Raw genomic sequence first — 9575 nt, forward strand, 5'->3', positions numbered from 1 at the left:
GTACATGCAAACTTGGCTGTGCAATCAATCATTGAAACTTTAGGCTTTTTCTTTTTTCATTTCAAGTATTCGTGAGCATGTCTCTGTTGAAATTTTCAAATACATTCTTTTAAGGATGTCATTAGTACCTGAGCTCCCTAACTAGCTACAGTGCTTCGGGAAGATCTTTGAAACTGCGAGTCTCAGCCATCTGCATGTAAGCCACAGCCATCCCTGTGATTGTCTTCTAGGACTGTAACAGATGTTTTCGCTGATAAATAACACCTGTAATTTTATTGTCAACATTGCAGTTCAGTGACAGTACCTAAGAACCAGTTATTCTGTGGGCTAAATTGAATGGGGTAATAGAACGTCGGACTAGGATTTCGAGGGCGAGGTGATTTAGGTTGTATCATTAAGCATTATTACAGCAAATAATTTATCCAAGTGGATGGTCTTCAATTTTCAACTCACTCAGATTTTGAATGACTGATAAATTAAGAGAATGAGGTTCATTATGGGCAGTGAGGAGAAAAAAGTGCATCAGAAGCTTGGAAAGGAACAGGATCTTAAAACCAGCTAAGCCCATAATGCATTCCAGTGAATTGTTAAGATGCTATTATTATGTTAAGAAGTTCTCTGCTTTCCTATAAAGGTCTCTGTGAGTATTTTCTGTTGGCCATTAAGACAGAGCAAGGCAAACCAGACAGCAATTGTGACTTGAATGCCTAGTGCTGTAAAACTATTATGTGAATCCATTTCAGTTTAGGTATTGGAGATGATGGCGCCTCGGTGCTGTTTGCATCATTAAAACTCAGGAGGGAAAATGTAAAGTAAATGGAAAAGAGGAAGGTGGGAAAAATTAATTGGAGCTGGGAGACCAATGACACTCCCACCCAGTCACCGCATCCATAGTTAAAGAATTAAATGCTGTCTAGAGGACTCTGAATGAGTCACTTCTTTTGAATCTCTAGAAGGCCGTTAACCTCTTGCCCGCATGTAGGAAGTGTAACCCCTGGAACAGACTCTAACTGTGTGCACTAGAAAAGAGAAATCAGGGTAAGGCAGAAGTTCTTGGAGTTTATCCAGTAGAGTTTAGGTACTGAAATAATGAATATCCTCTTTACCGCAACTCTCTCCTCCAACCTGACATGACTCTCTGTGCTTTGGACCTTTGTGCTGCTTCTCATTCCCAGAGTGTGACCCCTCATTTCTCTTAATGAATAGATTGGAAAGGAAGGGACTGTACTTAGGTAGGCACTTAAGCAGGAGCTTTGCTTTCTAGATGAGACTCAGACAATTTAAAATCTCTCTGACCTGAATGTCCTTCTCTGATGAACTTGACTGTGAGGCTAACGCCTTCTATGTCTCATCAGCACCAAAAGTCAAGTCTGTGCATTTACCAGCCTCAGAGAGGTTCCTGCTCTGTGACCCATCGGCATGAGAAGCCATCTAGAAAAGAGCATTGACTGGCTCCTGAATGTTCACATTAAAAGATTAAGCCTACTTACTTTTGGCTTGTCTCAAGTATGAATCTGTTTTATATCAGTAGTAGAAAATATTAGCTTTCTACAGTTTTTCTATGCATATTTGAAAGAAGACATGAGCTCATACTATATCCACAGTTAATATCTTGTTTTCTTAACATATTCCTGTCGTGGGCTTCAGATAATGATAATGTATTCTGAACCAAGTACTGTATACATAGTATATTAGTGGAGTCACTTTCAATGGAAGGTGTCCGAAAGAAAAGCAATTCAAAGTAACTTTTGAGCAAGAAAGGAAATTTGTGGTATGTTACTGAGAAACCCTGCGGTAGCTATTAGTTTCGCATCTAGTATTCGTTTTCTTTCTACGTTTCAGCATTGCTTTCTCTTGTTCACCGAATCTTGGCTCTTTCCTGACAGAGAAAGGCCCTTTCCATGTGACAAAGGAGACAGTTACCAGTGCTCACCCTTGTGTGCATTCCAAGAAGAGAGATTCTGACTCAGGGGGTCCGATGGTCCCCACATAGCTTATGTGCATCACCTACACAGATCTTGGTGGGCAGGGGACATGGGTTACCATGACTGACAGTCAACAGCAGTCCATGGCACTCTCTTCCCAGTCTGCTGAGCACTCACACTGCCACCGAAATGTGCGAGCCAGTCTCCCTCCTTTTCCTGGGAATCTTTGTACAGACAACCCCCTGGCTGGAGTCACACACACACTCACTCTCTTTCCAGCTGAAAATAACCAAAAGACAATCAAGTGGATGTCTCCAGTGATATCTGTGGAGAGACTTCTTTCCCCAGTTGCGGAATTCGTTTTGCTAAGTCTCTAACAAGAGTAAAAATCAAATTTTTCACTTTTTTTCACCTTTTGGTAGTCACAGACACATTCACTCCCCTTTCTGCATTTTTAAGTCAGCTCTTCAAGTGGTTCTGAAACCCTATAAATATTTGAGCCCACTGTGTTCAGTTGGTCACAAAGATGGCATCTGGACGTCATCTTCATTCCCACCCAGTTGTGCTGTCTGAGCTGCCTCAACGTATAACCGGTTATCTGCTTCAGTCTCGCTTGAACTCACACTCCACTGTCATCTTCCATCTCTGGGACCATACTTTGGACTCACTAAATTCCACATCCTAGTGACTTGTAGCACCAAGCTCGCCATCCGAATGGCGTATTAACTGCCCTTGCAGCGTGCTTCATGCTGTGCCACTGCCCTACCCTTGCCGATGCTGATCGTTTATTTCTACAGCTCCATCTCTCTGTTTTTTATCACTCCACTGGCTGTCAAAATCCCATGCATTTCATACTAAAAGCAGATACGAATGTGAAATACTTAAACAGATTATCAGGAAACTGTTCACTGGAATAACCCCAGTGGCTTAAATAAGTAGGCATTTAATTATTTTAATTATTTTTCACATGACAGCTGTATCTTGGGCTGTCAAAATTTCTATTTCAGGCTTCTTCCCAACATGAGTATGGAATTAATGATTAAAACGAAATATCAGTCAGGTATGTTTGCATGTAACAAAAAGTTTTATTGCGTGTAACCACAACTGCAAGTTCACAGCATAGAAAGTGTGTTGGTGGTAAATTCACTCCTTGTGTAGTAGCTCCAGATCATTAAGGATCAAGGATCTTAGGATCTTCCATTTTATTACGCCATTGTGAACCGGTTAGCTTTCCAATTCAGCTTATCTAAAATTACTTCTCTCGGGGGCACCTGGCTGGCTCAGTCAGTAGAGCATGTGACTCTTAATCTTGGAGTCATGAGTTCGAGCCCCACGTTGGGCATAGAATTTACTTTAAAAAAATAAGAATAAAAAATAAAAAAAGTAAAATTACTTTTCCTCTCCCAGCCTTTGAACTTAAGCCTCACGGTATTCCATATCCAGTAGTCCTGGGCTTTCAACTGCAAGTAACAAAACAGAACTACAGTTGCTTAAATAAATATGATAGTTATTGCAGTGGCTCAATGACATCCTCAAGGAACCATGTTTTTAAGGGATATTTTCACTCTTCAATTCTGATTATATTTCATCTTCATATTTGTTTTCTCCTGGAACTAATAAGGCTTCTTTATTGCAGTGTTCATCTTTATACTATTGTCTTATGAGATAGGAAGGCTTCCTTATTCTAGCTGTCATATTTGTATTCAGTTGGTGAGAAAAGAGTGAATGTTGAATGGCAAAACTGGTCTTTCCAGCCATCTCTCTCTCTTTCTTGATCAGGTACACAAACTCAGTAGACTCCCACAGCTTTCTATTGGCAGCTATGTAAAGTGTCGTCAACTCTGGAAGAGGGGTCAGAAAGGGAAATGTCGTGGATGGGGCTGGGACCAGCCAACATACAACATGTGTCACGTGGTAGTAAATATTACGGTAGAATTCCCGTAACTGGCAAAGTATCAAGCTACGCTTACCATCACCTTATTTCATAGATCTGTGTCCAGTATGGTAGCTACTTGTATCTATAGCCACTGTAGCTATTAAGATTAAAATGAAATACAATGAAAAATCCAGGACCCTCAGTTTCATTAGCCACATTCAGGTGTTCAATAGCCACACGTGGCTGGTAGCTACCATAGTAGACCGCACTGATACAGTACATTTTCATCTCCACAGAACGTTCTATTGCACAATGCTGTGCTAGGTGAAATAGGGTCAGTGAAGGGACAGGGTTAGCTCCCAGTTTTCAGTGTTGGCCACTGGTGAAGCAAAGACCAAATACCTGGGTTTCTAACACTCAGATTATTCTTCTTTTAAGTAGATAGCATTGTTTTTTGCACATTTCTTTCTTCTTAATATTGCTTCTTATTTTCAAAAAATTATACCTATACTTTGTTGTTCTTTTATGCTCTAGTATAAATGAGTAGCTAAAAATGCCAACCTGGGTATCCTGAAGTGTTTTCATTCCTAATACATTGAGCCACTTAACATTTCAGTATAGCAAGGGCCTAAATGACCATGAAGAAGTCAGTCGAGAGTAGGTAAGAATTGTGAAAGACTGCATTCTGTTTTTTACTTTCTGTGATAGCTAAAAGGCATGGCCCTTTAAGAAACCAGATGATAAAATCACGTGCTTATGAGGCTTAAATTCAGTGAATGAGGAATAGCCAGAGGCACAAAATGTTGCCTACCCCTTAAAAAGCTTCTTAGATCCTCAGCCTGGAGAAGGGCTAGAGTGGAGGAGGAAAGTCCGGAAGTTAAGATTGTTGTTAAGAGTAATAAAGAGGAGATAGGTTGGTATCACTTAGATTCTAGGTAATAGCTAGATAGAAATGGAAACCCCTGGTTTCAAGCATGTTTAAATAGTCTTGGGTGATAGAGGGGGACAAAAGAAAAGGCATTAGTTAGAAAAATAGAGAATATTAGAAGTAATTAAGAGTAGCCACGCATTTGACTTTGGGGGTGGGGTGGGTCATCATTTACTTAACTGGGCTATTCCAGAAATAGTAGATGGAAGATATGAAACTGATAATAAACCTACGTGAGCACATTATCTACTTTATTGCTGTCATCCTTGATTTCTTAATGTAAATGAAGTTGGTTTGCTTGTACTACCTCAACTAGCCATCCATCATTAATCGCCTTGTGGCTATAGCCAGAGTTGAAAGTTGGCATCTCTCTGGTAGTAGCTGGCCTTCATTTCCAACGCCTTTTTTGTAAGCAGAAAACCACATCACTAAAAGCCAAATACTTGGCAGCAACCCACTCTAGTGCATTAGTGAGGCCATATCCAGTATTCTTGATTATTGGCCTCATTTTTTTCATACTAAAGAAATTCAACTTTTCCCATAGCTCACTCCCAGGGTCCCTGCAGTCTCTGTGCATGTTTTTCAAGCCCTCGGCCAGAAAGCAAGTAACCAGCTTAAGCATCTGTAGGTTGAGAAGGTATTGGTTCCTTCCAGATCTGTGCTTTGTTTGTTTTCACATATCCAGGAGACATAAATGGAAATCCTCCTTGTGTCTTAGAAAAATGGCACCCTGGTGATCCATGGAGAATCTGCATTTAGGTCTTAGTAATGAGGTTATATATTTTGATAGTATATATACTGATATTTAAAGAACATTAGAGGATTCGTGTTCTTGAGCAAGTTATTTATCTATGGGCTTAATTTCCTCATTTGGAAATGAGGTATTTTGTGAGACAAATTTTCTGATTCTCTGTGGGAAATATCCCTGCTCCTTAGTGTCTGGAAATCATTAAAGATGCCACCCCTCGTCACAGATGGAAAAATGCACTGGAAATTGATGAAAACAGCTGTTGTAGAAAATGCCCAATACAACGCATGGGCTCTTTCAATGAGGAAATGACAAGGTGCTGAGGAAATTCTCACGCATTCTGACGTTTGTTGGGAGGCACTGAGTAAATCAATGTATTATTGATTGATCTGCTGTCATGAATCTATTTTTCTTTCCTTTTTGCAGCCTGTGTACCTGTCTGGTGAACATCTAGCAGAAGCCTGCACAGTTGTCCAGCAGCTCCTCAGAGAAGTAAGCATAGGTGGTTCCCCCAAATTCCAAAGGTATTTTGCATATCGAGCAGAAATAAGTAGACTCTAAAGAAAAGAAAGCAACTGTTCCACTGATGAATTAGCCAAGGCTAGTAACTAGGTTATGTGGGCTCGGTCACATGTGCTCTCATGTGTCTAGTCAAAGCCATGGAAAAGCAAAACCCATAAAAGTGCAATTATGAAAATAGGGACATCAAAACCAATCAAATTCAAATCCCTTTTGGTGGCTTCAAAGTCAATCCCAATGTAAGAACTCTTTTTACAATTGCCCTATGCCTGCCTAATCCAACCTATCGTTTCACCCCATGAATCAATGACTTGATTTCACATTTGTTAAGTGGGCATGTTAAACACTGGCTCCCCAAAATATCACTGGAACAACCTGTTGTCAAGAAAGAACCAGCTGAGTTTATTGCCCACTACAGTAAGGGAGAACTCCATATTGACAGAGTCTAATCGTGTTTTGGGGGAAGAAGGGAAAGACTGGGGTATTGAGACTTTGAAGTCTGTCCTATCAGAAGTGGAGGACTTGATTAGGGTTGGGTAGAGGGGGGCAGGGCAAAATAGGGATCTGGATGCAAAAGGTTCAAAAAGTCTTACGGTAGAAACTGTCAGTTGATGCTTTCTATTGAAGAGTTGCTGGAATGAACAGTGAAGCTATTTGCAACTTGTATCACCCTGGGCAAGAGTCTTTTCAAATAGTATGGTCACACTGAGGAAAGTAGTGGAGTGGCAGACTCATGTTAACGTAGTCAGTAGGCTGTGTGGGGTACGTGATTTTGTTCTCAGTGCCTACGTACTGAGGGAATACACGTGCCCTGAACTCTCTAGTGCTTATGTATTTTAAAGTTCACAGACATAAGAAGCAAGAATTGAGGCAAGAGGGCTACAACTAGGTTGAGAGAATGATGGACAAATTCACAAAGGGAGGTAACATTTGAGCTAGGCCCTGATAATTGGTTATACCTTGAGAGAGGTTGAGGGATAACCTGGTCTTTCATGCTAAAGGCTACTGCTGCTTGGCTACTCATGACTTCCTTTCTTCTTTAAGAGTTCATTCAGGGTGTCTACAGGTGTTGTCGAGGATGTGGAGAAAAAGGAACGCTTGTGCACTGTTGGTGGGAATGCAAACTGGTGCAGCCACTCTGGAAAACAGTATAGAGGTTCCTCAGAAGTTGAAAGTAGAACTACCCTATGACCCAGCAATCGCCCTACTGGGTATTTACCCAACGAATACAAAAACACTAATTCAAAGGGATACATGCACCCCTATGTTTATAACAAGAATTATTTACAATAGCCAAGATATGGAAGCAGCCCAAGTGTCCGCTGATTGATGAATGGATAAAGAAGTGGTATATATATGCAATGGACTATTACTCGGCTATAAAAAGAATGAAGTCTTGCCATTTGCAACGACATGGATGGAGCTAGAGAGTATAATGCTAAGTGAAATAAGTCAGTCAGAGAAAGACAAATACCATTATGATTTCACTCCTATGTGGAATTTAAGAAACAAAACAAGCAAAGGGAAGAAAAGAGAGAAAAATCAAGGAGCAGACTCAGCTCTAGAGAACAAACTGGTGGTTACCAGCGGGCGGGGGGTGGATGAGGGAAACAGGTGATGGGGATTAAGGAGGGCACTTGTGAGGAGCACTGGGTGATGTACAGTGTTGAATCACTATCTCACGCACCTGAAACTAGTATAACACTGGGTGTTAAGTAACTGGAATTTGAATAAAAACTTAGAAAAAGAGTTCATTCGGGGCGAGTAAAGACTTTGCCCTTCTGCCGTAGTCCTGGGGGGGGGGAATGGAAGCGGTCATCGGGTGAGGTTCGGTGCCCTATTTTTGAAGGGCCAGGGCCCTCTCTGAAGCAAGGTGGCATGTTTCCTCGCCTATGCTGCTTTGTAAATGTACCTCAGAACTTGGAGAAGAGCTTCTTAGGTCTCTGCTTTCTCTACCTTCAGGATGGCCTCTGTCAGCACCACAGACACACGACTGAAAGATCAGTAGGGAAATGAGGGAGGCATGAGGCGGTTTGCCGCATTGTCCGAGGGTGCAAGTCCAGAGCAGCTGCTCATTCTCTTACTTGTGCTTTGTGCGCTCCTTTTCCTTCCAAGATGAGCGAGCCGAGAGTGGAGCCCTGTTTTTGGCAGTGCGGTAGAGACCCCAGAAGCTGAAGCTGTAAAGCCCCAGATAACTGGAAACACTGACATTTTTTTATTTTGGACTGCTCTCTTTTTATCAATCTGTCTCTCTCCCTCACCCACTCCCCCCCCCAAACTTTTTCTTTTTAAAAGCAACAAGGAGGGAAAAATCTGCTATGCAGGATGAGGAAGCTCTTAAGTAGGGAGATGAATGAGAACCACTCTTTTAGGGGTTAGAGGTATGATTTCGGTTTTGAGAATCCACTCTTAAGGATATTTCAGAACAAGTTAAAGAAAATAATAATGAACAAATTAAGGCAACTTTGCATTTCTCCTGTTTAGAGAACTGAACTGATCTCTCAGAGCAGACAGATTGGTGTTTGGAAGCCATTAAGGGGGATTTTCATTCCAGCACTGTTGCATTTAGTTCATTCTCAAGTTCATTTTCCCCGCAGAAGTGGCTGGGTCACGTTCCCGCGCAGCTCTCAGCAGGCCTCACTGTCGCGCGTAGCCTGAAACACCAGAAAGATGCTTTCAATCGCTGCCCTCCTCACTGTGGAAAGGAAAATGCTGCAGCTCCCCCTTGTGTCGTGTGAGGCCAAAAACAGCCCGGAGGGAGCTGCTGCGGCCGAATCCACTCCAATAGTATCTTGGAAGTGTCTCCTTCCAGGCTTTCTGGGGGTCGGAACAGAGCGGGGGCTCCAGCTGCTCTTTTGGGATTCCCCCTTCTTTCCTGCACTCCTGTAGAGTATCCAGGAACCTCCTTCTTGGAGGGTCGCCGTTTTCTGGCAAACGCTTCCTTTGGGATGATTTTCCTCATGACCCGGGTTGTCGTGCAGTTACCGTCCACCTAGTGCATCCAGACTTGTACCATTTCGTCTCCACACCACCGGAGTGGAATTTGATTCTACTGTTGCCTCCTCCTGCCCTGTCATGGGAGCCACTTCATCCTGTGTCATGACCTTTCAGTTGGAGTCAGGCACTGCTTTCTTTGCCCCCGCCCCCCCCGAGGTAAATTTGCCAAGTTTTCCCGAGTGTCTCACGCTCGCCCTGGTACACGAGCTTGGACTTGAACATTGTGGCCGCTCGGTAAGCATGCAGCCAGGGTGTGAGATGCAATGACGTGTCTGTCTTGGAAACAACTCCCCAGTCTTTGTGCCCTCCCCATACCTGACCTGGGCGCAGGAGTAGGGGAGATGCCACGGGGTTCCCTATGAATGAATTTCCTTACTTCCAATAATCTTTGGTAATTACCAAAATTCCTCACACACATGGCAGTTCTTGTGTAATGTGGTTCTTGTTACCGATTTTGCACCTTTGCCAATATTGCAAGAAGAAAAGAAGTCTCATTTTACAAATTGTTTTTAAAATTATATAAGTTAAAAGATCCTGATTCTTAAAAAGATTTCCACCGTTTTGTTGTTATAAGACAAAACC

This window comes from Ursus americanus, chromosome X (assembly GCF_024610735.1).
Source record: "Ursus americanus isolate L20-20 chromosome X, mUrsAme1.1.p, whole genome shotgun sequence".
Taxonomy (NCBI): domain Eukaryota; kingdom Metazoa; phylum Chordata; class Mammalia; order Carnivora; family Ursidae; genus Ursus; species Ursus americanus.